At 42.0% G+C, this 14,989-nt stretch overlaps 1 pseudogene; it reads left to right on the top strand.

Annotated features, from left to right (window-relative positions):
- Positions 1–9,885: 9,885 nt before the first annotated feature.
- On the top strand, positions 9,886–13,802 carry LOC136469786 (uncharacterized; annotated as a pseudogene).
- Positions 13,803–14,989: the final 1,187 nt, after the last annotated feature.

Below are 14,989 nucleotides of genomic sequence, written 5' to 3'. Positions count from 1 at the left end.
TACGTGGATAGATCTTTTTTGTCTTGGTCCACTCAGCCACACTGATCCCCAGTCCATTATCGGCCTGAGAATGTCAGGGCTGACTGGGTGTCTTGAGCCGATGGAAGTGACAGAGCAGCTGATGATAATAGACGATGGATGAAAGCTCAATTCAATCTCAATACAACCATCAGCTTGATGCCTTGAGTAGTTTGACGCTTGCATGTACGGCCTCTAACCTTGTTCGCTTGCATCTGCTCCACGTTTGCTTTGATTTAATAAAGAATCCATATATGTTCTGCTTGTAATCTCCGTGTCGTATCCGACTCCGCATTATATGCAACTAGCGTGTCGCCCTAGGATTCTGATTTGTTCGCATTAATTTTCCATTTTTATTAGACCGATATCTCTGATTATTGGACATGTAGCAAAACACCTTGCTCATGTGACTTGTCCTTGATGATATCGGCCATTAAAATGATTAGAAGGTCTTCAGCCAAGTGTAGAATAACGTTGTATTCGCTCTTCTTCACTCCTCTTGGGCGAACCTTGTCGATGGAACATAAGTTGATAAGTATCTGACTTCTAATCAAAGGATTGTGGTCCCACCAGGAGTGCTAGAACGCGTGTCGTCGCAAAAACATGGTAGCCGCGCCGGCTAGACACGTAGCAAGCTGGAACGATCTTGGAGATCTGTCTGGCTTCAACGCAGGACTAGTCGACCCTGCGAATTCCCAAGGGCGTGCCAGTCAATTTGACTTGCAATTGACAAGGAGAGAAAGCTTATCAGTAATATAAGGTGGAACATGCCAGTTTTGACCAGACAGTTCCAAGTGTGCTGCTTCGGGAGCCGCCAGATGGGAAAATCGACTAAATAGCTGATACGAACAGGAATCGACTGTTAAGGACTGCAATGCTCGTGGATTATGATTGATTTTACAGTGACGAGTACAATGCACCTAGTTTTTAATGATCCTTTCCCTTAAGCTGTTAATATGTATGCATCAAAGATAAATCACTGGCTGCATTGGATTTAATCAAATACATGGTGCAAAGCCAATGAATTCGGTAAAAAAGATATGCCACGCAAGCAATCGGTTGTTTAACATAAATGGAACTACAAACTGTCTAGATCTAATTTATTACCATCAACAGTGAGGTTCGACCGGATCAATGCAGCTATGATGATGACAATAATCTAGAACCAGAAAGCTCATAAACCGACCATATATCAACAGGTTCATGAAAACGTGCCATATCTGTGAAAGCACAGGCGAATCAGCTAAAATGTAGCACCCGATTTTAAGGACAAAACCAGATACACACCATATGTGAGCTCAGGAAGTCAAATCTCACATATAGCTACAAATAAAGGTAATATCAATAGACAATGCTTAATATATAATATACTTAGTATAAAGGATATAACCTTAGACAGCAAACAGCGAAAAGACAACTATGATCTTCGGGTGAAGACTCTAATTCCACATGGACAACTGACTGGTTGATCACAAGCTTAATTCCTCCAAACTCTAGCCATCTAGTACCCATCCAGGACTTTTTTCAAAGATTTAAAAAGTAAAGCAAGCGTAAGTACATGTCGTACTCAACAAATATAATATGGGGTTTATGAGGCTCAAAAGGCTAACACTAACTACAATTAGCTTTTAATGAATTATCTTTTAGCAATTGGGTGGCAACAAGTTTATCCACAAGCCCATATAAACACATGATCAGGTAAACATGAATAATGAATAGCATAAACAATAATCATTAGTGAGCATTTTCATCATCAGTATCATCTGTGTTCATCATCTATTCCATAAATGTTCCAAGGCCGCTCATGACTGTGAGCACGGCTGATATACCAGTTTTACACTCTGTAGAGGTTGTACACTTTCACTGTGAGTCATGATTTACCCTTTCGCCCAAGGTGATTAGCATCTTGACCCACTACCAAGGAAGGTCGGCAGGGTTCACTATGAAGCCTTTCAAATTTCGTCTAACAAGTTAGGACCATTAGATTCACTCTGTAAACAGATACCTAATTTGTCAAGACATTCTTACACCATAAAGGTAACCTCTAACAAGCTAGAAAATGTCCTCATATTGAGTTAAAGCCAGAGCCATATAGCCCTCACAGTTGTACTGTAAGTCCCGAATGATCACTTACAGATAAGTCCTTAAGGAGAGGAATTTAGAGCACCATAAAACAGCCCAATGCTCTAGCCCCCTTGTTCCATGTTGCTAAAAACATCTTTTAGTGTTTATTGCATATACCATTAGTTAAGTTACAAGATCATGGTCTTTAATTGAGCACTAGCATCATACTACCCAATGCAATACCCCATAGGTATCAAGGTACAAAGTACTAGAAAATCCTTAGTAGTAATCAAGGTAGACACATGCAGTATGATAAGTGATTAATGGTGTATAGAACAACAAGGAAGATCCCATGCTATACTTGCCTTTTACTTGCTTTACAACTAATGGTCAACTCCTTGTAGAACCTTAGATCTTCTGTCCTTTCGGTCTCCGATGCTTACGGACCGCTCTTCTACTCGCAGATCGTAGCACACCAACAAACATACAAGCAAACAAATAGAGACAACTAATAGCAGTACACCACATGAGACAAAACAACGTACTAAAAGAATGCTAGGTGCTACGGTCACAAGATCACAAGAAACACCGAAAAACGATGCTACCGTTAGAAATAATGGCTATCGAAAAGTTTACATTATAAAAGGGAAATAAAGACTATGTGCTTGATTTATTTTAATTAAATAAAACCATACCATGGTTATTAACTCAGATTAGTTAAATTATATTTTGGTTCAAAGCCGAGTTAAAAGTAATCATGTTTTATTTATAAATATTGTCATATAAATTAAGCAAGTTAAACTTTAAATTTGCAAAGATAAAAGAGCATTGAACATCTATTCGGATTATATGTGATGCATGTTTGAGCTAAGCAAATTTACAATTAAAAACATATTTTTATTAGGAATTAACCATATTAAAATTGTTTGAAAGACCGTGGTGTAGAACATATGTTTGTTTTTAATTTAGAAAACTGGTAGCATGCACACTAATCAAATTAATATTTAAATTATAAAGTTCAGGGATATTTGATATGATAAACGTTCTCGCTAATGTGTGAACTACATCGTCATGTACTGGAGCAAAGAGAATAGACTAAAAGCTATTTCAGAGATGAAATAAACGGCAGGATAAGAACTGCAGAGATTTAAGTGGAAACAACATGGAAGATGGAATGATTATTACTGAATAAACATTCATAGAGAGAGAAAAAGACCTGCCTGTGAATCATTGGAGAGCATGCATGCAGTTTGCACGATCGTAAAAGGCATCACCTTGAATTCCTATGACAGCTTCTGCTCCAGCAAGAGAACATGCGCAACTTCAACAGCAACGAAGGATGACGTAAAGCACCTAAACATGGTGTCCGGTGATAGCCACATGGCAATCCTCAACACATGAAGATGACCGGCTTCTGGAGAGTCTGCACCGCCAGTGGCTTGGACTTGCTCATCTCACGCAACGGTTGAGACGCAATAAAGATGGAAACGAGGACGACCGGTGAAGGCGTTCATTGCATCATTGGGAACACAGGAGATTCGGCGACTTGCTGCTGTAACTAAAAGGTGATCCAGTTCACACCGTAGCCAGGAGGCTGAGAAGTCCAGGACGCTCATCATGAACGACAAGCAGCTTGCCGAGGTAAAAAAAGATCGTTGGCGGCGGCGCATATGATCCACATCGAAGGACAAAGGCAAGCGTAGCCTGGCTGAAATCCTCTCTCACGATGGACGTCGCCAGTGCCAGCACGTAAGGGCGGCGCGACACCAGGTGATTGTTGATCAGCAAATAGCAGATTGTCGGGAACAAAGACTCGATCGGACGAGCCACGTTGGAGATCAGCAGGAACATGGCAGGCGGCCTTACTTGTTGCCGAGGAGAGTATGGCCGGGCTGGGCAGCGCGGCGGCGATGGCGACGACGAGAGAAGGAGGAGAAAAATCTAAGTTACTACACGAGAAATTTCCCAAACTAGGAGATCCCTTCACGGTAGTTTTGGTGTGCTTTACCCAAGGAGTTGGTAAATATTTATTAGGAGAAAAACTCTTCATATCTACATCAACTAGCAATATGATACTAATTGATATTGCACCCTCCACATTTACTAATGGGCCTAAATAATCATTAAAGCCCATTAGTAAATAAATGCATGGGCCTTTAGAATTTATTATGATTATTGCACATGGGCTTTGCCAGTTGGTTGAAAATTGAGATATATTATTTATTTTCGGAATTAATTAATTTTGCAAATAAAATAATTCTAGAAAAAATCCAGAATTGATATTTAAGCCACGAAAAATACTCCGAGACCTCCGCAAATTTGGGGAAAATTCTCAAAGACACTTTGAAACATGATGAACCCAAACAAAGTATTTAGAGCCCATGATAAGATAATTTGGAGCATATAAAATTAAATTATGCTCACAGACAAGTAGGAACAAGTTCTAGAAAAAGCTGAAAAAATTCCCGAGACGTTTGTAGAGATTGATTGATGGACGAGAAACTAAAAGGAGTGATTTGCGTTACAAAGAAAAGATTTTAGAAAGCTCCTAACGAAAAATTGAGCCGAGAAACAAAAATTTTGATTGTAGAAAAAGATAAAGACGTGCCGGAGATGGAAAATCGACCTACTAACGCATTTTAAAGACTTTACTCACTCTCAACACACAAAGGAGCAACAAGCAAACATCACATCATCCAAAAGCCCGTCAAAATTAGAAAACTTTGAAAATTCACATTTTTCCTATAACTAAATTTGTGCTAGCTCAAACTAAACTTGGTAATTTTTATCCAAATATTAAAATAATTTATCTTATTTAGTGTTTTCTATGCACAACCCTAAAATCAAAAATTTTGGGGTGTGACATAAAATAGCCAATTCAGATAGAAGAGGGGTCACAGCATGTGAACAATCGACTATTTAATATGAACATATTTATAAACTCATCGAATCTAACCTATTATCTTTAACAGTTGGGTTCGACCGGATCGATGGCAGCCATAATAAAGATAACAGATGAAACATTTAAAGTAAACAGATCTATTCACATTTAACATAATCATGGAAACATACTATGAGCGTTAGAGTACGGGCAATAGGCTATTTAGCCGATGCAGACATAGCAAACAAACAGAGTACATGTCTCGATCACGAACAAAACCACTACTCGATGACCTATAATCTAAAGTCCTATCAGTGAGGTTCGACCGGATCGATACAGCTATGGTGGTGTCATTAGATTAGATCTCATTAACCACTTAATTTATCCTAAGATCGAAACATGCCTTTAAATGCGTACTATGCGTGATCAAGATCGAAGTAGAACGACTGATAACACATGATCCATCGTTTAAAGTAAAAAAATTATCACAATATAGCAAGATAAACGATGGACTAAAAGGATGTGAGGCATATCTAGATCGATCTTGATCGGGCAGGTTGATATTGCTGAAACTGATAACAATAAGAACATCAGCAAGATCGGTAACTTAATGAATCTACCCGAAGGATGCCACACTTAGGCAGAGACGATAATTTGACCTTAATCTAATTCGAGCAGTGGAGGTCGAACTTAACCGATGCAGTCGTACTTGAACTAGATAAGGATTGATAACTAACTTATACTAGAGCTCATAGGAGGTCAGCCGGACCGATGCAGCCTTACAAACCAAAGTATAAGCCATGACGGTACTTATAGACAAGCCGGAGATCGACCAAGATCGATGCAACCCTGCTTGTTGAAGGACTCACCGAGATCTACAGTACTCCTACTCCTAAGGGTTGGCGTCAAGCAAAAAAAAGTAATTGGTATTGATTGATTGGATCTGTGTGTCCCTAATTATAATAGCCGGGGGTTTATATTTATACCCTAGGCTGATAAAAGTCCTAAACGAATTACGATTAAATAACAAAAAGAAATATCAAGATACATGGACTCTAATTTCCCTTATGCAGAATCCTTGGCTGTTGAAGCTTCCTTGTTTGATATGGTTCTTGTTTCCTTCATCGCGATATGCACCTAGACGTCGTGTTTCTCCAAATATATCAAATAATATTTTCTGGCCGGCTCGTAAATATCCCTTAATTAGGAGACTTTCTTGCTTTTGACATCATCGGCCGATCTCTTTCTTTTAAAATAAGCTTACCAAATTTTGGTATAAACAGAAGACGTTCTCGATCAGGATTTAAACGCGGCTGGAAATGGATGGTCACCGTCCACACAGGATTTCGTTGAACATCAGCCCACGCCCTGCAGCATGCCTTGTTGCGCGTGGCTTGTCAAAGGTGCTTGGCACATGCTCCAATCCATGCAAACGTTTCTTGTTGAATCTAGCTTGATCGTGAGTTTTGTGGTTGTCATCTTCTCCTTGGTGAGAAGCCTCACATTCTGTTTCAGCCAGAGATGCCAAATGGTTGAGATGAGCAGTGTCCAATGCTCTTCGTCCATCCTTAGGCCACCGAGGAACGCAAGTGCATCCACTAGACATCAACAGATGGAATATCTCAGGCGGGAGGACGATCGGCACACTTGCCCAGGACAGGATGTTTCGCCAGATTTCCTTGGCGAAGCAGCAGTTAAACGCGATGTGAGCTGCAGATTCATCCAGATCGTGACCACGGAAGAGGCACTGTTTATCGCCTTGCAATCCCTGACGCTGATGAGGCCGATCCGCGGACCATAGCCTCCAATGCACTACCCTACATTTGGACATCACTGCCGGTTCAAAAACCCACTTCACTATCGGATTTTGAACCGGTAGTGGCATACCGGCAGTGATGGGGGGTTGACATCACTGCTGTTCCTTAAAAATCGACACTGATCTACAGGAAACAGTGTCGGTTCCTGGCTCCACCCGGCAGTGTCCAGTTGAACAACACTACCAGTTTGTAGTGCCAACCGATAGTGATGGTTGCTTCAAGAGTGTCGGTTCTTGGCTCAAGCCAATAGTGTTGAGTAAGCCTACACTGTCGGTTCATGTATCAAACCGACACTGTTGTAGTAAATATCAGCGTCGGTTCATGGATCAAACCGGCAGTGTTCTCGTAACTATCAGTGTCGGTTCATGGTTCAAACCGGTGGTGTTGAGCAAGCCAACACTATCGGTTCATGGATCAAACCGGCAGTGTTGTAGTAAATATCAGGGTCGGTTGATGGATCAAACCGGCAGTGTTCTCGTAACTATTAGTGTCGGTTCATGGTTCAAGCCGGCAGTGTTGAGCAAGCCAACACTGTCGGTTTCCTTCTAACCGGCAGTGATGGTTACAACAACACTGCCGGTTTGTTGCTAACCGGCGGTGATGGCCCGTTCGTATTTTATTGTTTTATAATTTATTTTAATTTATATTTTTTCGTGGAATCATGTTTCGCTTTATATACGCTACGTAGACGACAGGTCCATCAATATTAAACATTACAAATGTTACGATTACAATTCAAATGTTCTTATCCACATCTCGATCCCTCAAAATAAAAAAGAAATGTTCTTGGACTTCACACAAACTTCTCGGACTTCCTACAATAATCTGGCGAGCTGCTCTAGGCCATACTGGTCTTTGTACTTCACGGATTATGCAATGGAAAATACTCCATCTTTTTCCAATACCTCAGCTAAGATGAATTTGCCAGCTTCGATTATAGTGCAACGATCTCCATGTCTAGCAGCCTTTCGTGCTTAAATTTCTTACGCTGTCCTTCAAAAAAGATGATATCCAAATAGGAACAGTAAATTCTTTTGTTGAATTATTAACAAACATAAATGAAATAGATATTATACACACCAACTTATCGGCTTCTTCCGATTTTCCTCCGATGTAGTGAAGAATTGCCCACATTACATAAAACCCGCATTCATTGTTTTCTACCGGCTGTGATAGGTACTTCCCCTCCATTTTGACAACCTTGAATGGGACCGGCGTCCCACCGATATGTCTTCTTCAGACACTGAGCAACATTAAAAAGAGAAACATTAGAAAGCGGTATGTGTGATTAGAAAATAATAGTTATTAGGATCGCTTACTAATTCAGCACTGCCACTAGTGCATCCAAATGATGAAATGATTTTTTCTTCGAGTCCCACACCTCGATCAGATTTTTGGCAAGATTAACACAAATAAAGACAAAATGATTGCTGCAATTATAGAATCCTAATTATTGAATAATCTTAACAAAAAAAGAAGCATAAAATTAAAAGCCGAGAACACATACTCGCAGTTGTAGGCTAGAAGTATGTGGATTTTCTTCTTCATCGTGAATTTGTCGAAAACAACAATCAATCTCTGTTTCAGATCTTCCACGTCACATCCATAGAGGCCTAGACATGTCCTCTCATTGACTCGCAAGGGGTCCAAGAAGCCTATGTAATCCCATTTGCTTTTAGAATGCAAAATTTTGCTATACACCTACATAAAATCATGGAAAGTGCTCAAAAGTTAACAATTTGTGTCTTGAGAGAGTAGTTAATTGTAATATCGCGCGTGTAGGGTACTTACATAGTCCACAGCGTCAACATTTGAACATCGAGATCGCGTTTCTGGTATAGCTGGAACAAGCACTCCCACTCGACATCGAACTTCTCTTCTTCGGGATAATGGAAAACATGTGGCGAACGGATAATAACCTCAAAACCAAAGTCATCCGTCTATGTTGTTTGAACCATGTAATATTCATGCAACTAGCGCATATATGTTGTCAGATTTTTATACTCATCATCGGGAACCAAAAGATTGCCCCTTTGATACTTCATTGTCAGTGTTCCCGTCCCTTGTACATCATAATAGATGTTCACGGCCTCTTCCATGGTTAATTATGGGTTGTCTTTGACGTACTTCTGTATGTTCCTTAAATCTTTATTGTGTATTTCTTCGTCTCATGTTGTAGCGTATTTATTCTGTGTTTGCCTTTTGAATTCGGACTTCAACATATATGAAGGCAGTGAGGCACAGAGATTGAAGAAACTAACACAATCTTCCTTCGAGATGTGTGCTGTAAATTTTTCTTTCATCAAGGTGGTAACGCTACTACTGAACGACCTTTTTCTTTTCTGTTGGTCCACTTTGGGAGCATTAGCGACCAAATCCAAGGACCTTTTCTGTGACTGTGAGGATGTCCTTGATCTTGTTTTGGGATGAGGTGGAGGAGGAGGATGATGATGAGAATTCTGTTTTCCCAGCGCTGATGAAGATGGAGGAGGAGGCCATGGTTGCCACTTCCCGACACGCCGTTGTCGCCCATCTTCTTCTCTGTCGTTGTACGCCGAGGAATCACCCGCTTCTTCTTCGCCGGTTCACGTGGTGGGCTCACCGAGCCACCGTAGAACATCAACCGGGCTCTGATACCAGAATGTTGGAACCGATCTCCGATGAGGAGAATCGGCGACGGCGCGGCACCGGCAGGTGGTGACCGCGGCGACTAGAACCCTAACCGCGAACGCGAGAGAGAGATGAAGCGAGAGCACATGAGAGAGATTGGGATATTCACTGCAACTGGCGCAGCTTGTGTTCGATGCATTGTTGAGTCTTTCACCGGCCCCGATCCGCTTCCCCCGCCACGACGCGCAGCTACACGGTGCACCGTTATCTTTGGACACCCGTGTGACATGCACGGTGCATGCACCATGGCGGGAGCTGGTCCTAAGTCGCGTTCACGGCCCAAGGTGGGCAGTCTCCACCTCAGCCACGATTCTAAGTGTTACAAACATGTTTACAATTGAATGGATACATCTACCAATGCAACTACATGCCAATACAATACTTGACAAGATTACAAGATGAAAACTGCAACACTCGCGGCTGTGGGAGGAGGCGATGTGGGCGAAGGAGTCGCTGAGCGAGGCGGTGGCCGACCACCCAGAGATGGCCGGTCGGCTCCGGCGCCATGCGGACGGGTCATGGGAGGTGAAGCTGAACAACGCTGGCGTGAGGCTCGTAGAGGCCACGGCGGAGGTCACCCTCGACAAGTTCCTAGAGGCCGTCCAGGACAAGGACCGGGCGCGCAGTTGGGAGGCCGCGCTGGCTCCGTGGGTCGACGTGAACGCGGAGGACCCCGACGTGAGCGCGCTCGTCTACGTGCAGGTAAGATCCATGGCTCCATGCCCATGCCAAGCGCATCTACCTTGAGAGCTGATTCATGATGGCGCGCGCGTGGTAACAAGTTCAGATCTTAAATCCAAGCTCTATGTGCGTGCTGGCAAAGATGTGTTGGAGCTTGGCATAGAGCTTTGGGTTGAAAAGGTTTGCATAGAGCTTTCAACTATGTGAAAAATCTATGCCAAGCTCTATGTGAAAGGTCTATGGTTCTAATGCTTTTAATCTTTGGTTGACAATTGTGTAGTTTAGTTTAAAGTTTCAGTTTGCTGCAGAAGGTCATTGATCTTAAGTCCAAAGTCATCAACTTGAAAGTTCTCTATCCCATACAAAAATAAATGTAACCAAAATTATTCCAATGCTACTAGAGCAAGTACAATGTTATTATCTTAATTAACCACTCCATGGATTCCATGTAACTTAACTATTAACAAATACCCTGCAACGTGTCTTTTTTAGTTGTCTAGTGGTAACTACACCTTACCTTAGTCTGTTGATCAATGGAAGAAAAAAAGATGCACCCACTATATTACTCCCTCTGTCCCTAATTAAATGTCGCCCTGAGATACGTGTTGATCAAACTTTTTTTAAATTTAACTAGATTTGTAGAAAATATTTAGCAACATTTGTATATCCAATTAAATTATTGTGAAAATGGATTCAAAAATCTATCCAATGATATTAATTGTGTACCATAAATATTAATATTTTTGAATGTATACTTAGTCAAAGTTGAGTACATTTGACTTCTCAGAAAATGAGAACCAGAGATAAAAAGGGAGAAGAGAGTATGACATGTCATAGTACAATGCCACGCAAATGTCCTGTAGTGCCAAATTATAATGATTCACAAGATGGACAACAACCTTTTATCTCCCCTAACATCTCTCTTTTTCATCCACGTCACGTAGAAACCTACGTCACACAGATGACATACTCCCTCTATTCTAAATTATAGTCTACTTTAACTTTGTCTTAATGATAAACTACTTGACCAAATTTGTAGAAAATGTATTAACAACTACAACATCAAAATAGTTTCAATAAATTGTGAATGAAATATCTTTTGATAATGCATTCATTTGGTATTTTATATATATTAATACATTCTTCTAAAAAATAATTTAGTCAGAATTAAATAATTTGACTTATTAATAAATATAAAGTGAGTTATAATTTAGAACAGAGTGAGTATTAAATAGCTGACATGGGCCAATATACTTGTCCTTAGACAATTTAGAATTATTTGACTTAACTAGCACTATATATATGGTAACTCTTATTACTCCTTGAATCCGCGTGTGCTTTCTAGAATTGAGGGAGTATTAGCTAGCCACCTCACCCAACAACGTGTCATGTCTGTTGAATGAAAATGCCAAATGATATATACATATAGCTACATCACCCAACAACATTTATATAAAGCTTAAAAAACAACATTTATATAATAATAATTATATATCTTATCCGATGAAGATATACGTCCAAATCAATATAAATATATAGCTACAACAACCAACAACCTGTCATTACTCTGATAAAGTATTGTAAACTACACCAGCAATACGGAGAGTCTCCATCCTGAAATTCAATTTGCGCACCCTAATAATAATGGTAAAAGAATGTTTGTTTTGATCACACACTTTCTAGGCACTGACTAATATTCCTTTTGTTCTATTATAGTCCATATTTACTTTGTTTTTAAGTCAAACTAAATCCTTCTATCTCCTGGTCGGCCTGGGTTGCCCCTCATGGCGGCTAGCCCTACATGGGAATGGTTAGTGTGGCGAGGCGTCGAAAGATGGCGCTTGCAGTAACGATGACATAGGACTATATGGCTTGCAGCAGACTGTGATGGATAACCATACTTGGTCAGGGTTATTCTAACATGGAACATCATCAGAAGATAGTGCAAGTATCTTGCGACGTGCCTGTTGGTGGGTGAGAGTCATGTGTTTGGATCGAGGTTTTGGTGGAAGAAGCTTGGTTGTTGGAAGATATCCTTGAGTTGTGGGGACGGTGTTGCACACCTATATCCGATGGCAATTTAGGCGATAGATCTGTGGCATGGAGTCCAACGACAAATGTGGTGAGTATAGGCGGACCCACCCATAGGGCGAGGTGGGGTGGCCGCCCTACCTCCCCTCGGGCAACATGCCAACCCTACTTAATTACCTTGGTGACTAAAAGCTATCCTTTTGTGTTTTTTATATATGAGAAGTAATCATTTTGAATGCTTGTCTTTATCATCATTTGTCAAATTCCTAGTTAGGATAGAATTGTACATTTGTGGTTCAACTGAAATATCGAGTTAAGGTAGACATATATGCCTGATGGTCTGTCCTACCTGAAATTTCCAATGGGGTCCGCCAATGTTGGTGAGGCCCCCTATCCTTGAGGTGATTAGAGTAAGGTCTGGAGTCCAATGGCCGATGCGGCAAGGTCCCGCACGTCGTGTTTTTATGGGACTACTGCGAGGCAACCTTGGAGAGGCCCGAATCTGGTACGTAGAATCATTCCATCGTTGGAGCTATCATAACATATTTCATGGAGAAATTTATACTACTAAACTGATGTTATAGATGTTAGTGCAATTTTCTATATTTTTTTATCAAAGTTAAAGAAATTAGACTTAGGACAAAACTAAAGTAACTACAATTTGGATCGGAGAGGGAGCAATTCAATATACAAAGAAAAGCAATGTGACCTTGTAAAATATTACAAGACTAACTAGCTATCAGACAGTTTCTAATGATATTTTTTCCCAAAACTTCAATCAAAATATTTAAAATAACATTTGATAGGTAAAGTCCAAATGTGTTGATGACTTCATGCGACTTAGTAACGACGATACTACGTACTCTTTTGTGACTTGAGAGGTACATGTACATGTTCATAATAGCAATAGCTAACGTTTTGTGTTGTCTGCTCGATCAGCTGACACGGTTCCAAGGGGACGGAGGCTTCGCCGTGGGCGTCAGCTGCAGCCTGATGCTGTCCGATCCCCTGTCGCTGGCGAGGTTCCTCGCGTCGTGGGCGCGCACGCACGCCAGGATGAAGGCTCATAACGACGTCGCCACCAACCCGCTGATGCAGTACGCGAGCTACTTCCAGCGCCCGGGCGCCAGGGCCGTGCGCGCGCTCATCAAGTCCATCCCCCTCGACGCTTTCGCTTCCACCGACGGCAGCGACCACGTCGCCGAAACCGTCCTCTTCAGAGCCAGACCTGCCACCACCGGCTCAGGCACACCCGACCACCACGTGCTCGCCGTCGCCTGTGTCGCGAACGGCTTGGCGCGGCGGGCAAGGTGCCCCCGCAGTTCCCGATCGTCATCTTCGACGACAGCGACGGCAGGGGGGGGGGGGGGGGGGGGGGGGGGGGGGGGGGGCTGAGCGTCGAGACGTGCGCGGCGGCTTACCGGCAGCCGCGGAGCGGCGGTGGCGGGGGATACAAGCTTGAGGATGCCCAGTGGCAGGAGCTTGGGCTGGAGGAGCTGGTGCTCAGGGACAGCAAACCCCTGCACGTGTCGTACAGCATCCTGAAAGGTGGCAGTGGCAGCGATGGGCTTGCGGTCGTCATGCCTGACGGCGGCGCTGCCGGTGAGTTCCTGGTCGCGGCGACGGTTCCCAATAAGTGAAGAAGAAGAACATTTGGCAGCAGGATCTGGCAGCTCGGGCGAGAAAATTCCCATGCCGTCCGATATCTATGATACTGGTTTGAACGGTTTTAAATTTTATCAAAACATAAATGTTGTCATTTTAAACTGTACTGTTCTCAGAACGACTATGTTTTCTAGTATTTGTGTGTAAAATTAAGATACTGAAGACAATACTGTAAAATAAACAGAAACATAGTTGTGGCTAGCTTTTGAACAAGATTGCTCATCAAATAAATGCAACGTCTACCCACAAAAGGACAAAGACATTTGCAACATTGTGAACCTTCAAACGCTCTGAACGCCTAGAAAGTCAAATTTATCTAATGTTCAGCCAAATTTCTGTCATCTCCAGCACACCACGGTGAAAGATAGTGTTGAAGGCGAAGAACGCAGTGGAGTCGGCAGTCCTTCAGGCAATATTGTTACTCATTCGTCTGCCTAGTCGTGAGTTAGCATATCTTTCAACAAATAACACATATTTCTAAAATATCGGGTAGAGGACATAATATAGTTCTCTGATCAGATTCTCGTGGGTTGGCACTACATGTTTCTCGTGGATTGGCAATGGTTTGCATAGACCCATTGACTAGCTCAAATTCTACTAAACCTGGACAGAACCTACCAGCAAAAAAGCTCTCACTATAACAGCAGGACCGTGCAAGTGGTAGTGGAAGTTCTCCGTTGCTTCTTAATGAAACACGTGCTATGTCCGTTCTCGAAAAAAAAGTTCTCCGTTGCATGTCTCTGAGACTAGTAGTATCAATGTAGCAATGAGTCTGTGATCACTAGTACAGAAACAAACTGTACTCCCGGTCGGGAAACCCCTTCAGTCCCAGTTTTCCAACTGGGAGCACGAATCCGGAACTAAAGGGCCCCTCTCCTTTAGTCCCGGTTTTTCGCCCGGCGGTTGGTAATACCAACCCGGACTAAAGGGGCCTCCCGGCCTAGCCACGTGGGCCGGTCCTTTAGTTCCGGTTGGTATTACCAACCAGGACTAAAGGTTTTTTTTCTTTTTTTTTGTTTCTATTTTCAATTGATGATTCGTTTTGGTTTTCGAATAGGTTTTCGAATACGTATTCTACGCTGCTAATAATATACGTATTCTACACGTTTATAATATTCGAACATTTTGTACAAACTAAAATATGAAACTAATTTATATATTA

Source organism: Miscanthus floridulus, chromosome 8, assembly GCF_019320115.1.
Source record: "Miscanthus floridulus cultivar M001 chromosome 8, ASM1932011v1, whole genome shotgun sequence".
Classification (NCBI taxonomy): domain Eukaryota; kingdom Viridiplantae; phylum Streptophyta; class Magnoliopsida; order Poales; family Poaceae; genus Miscanthus; species Miscanthus floridulus.
This window is presented reverse-complemented; position numbering and strand designations above follow the sequence as displayed.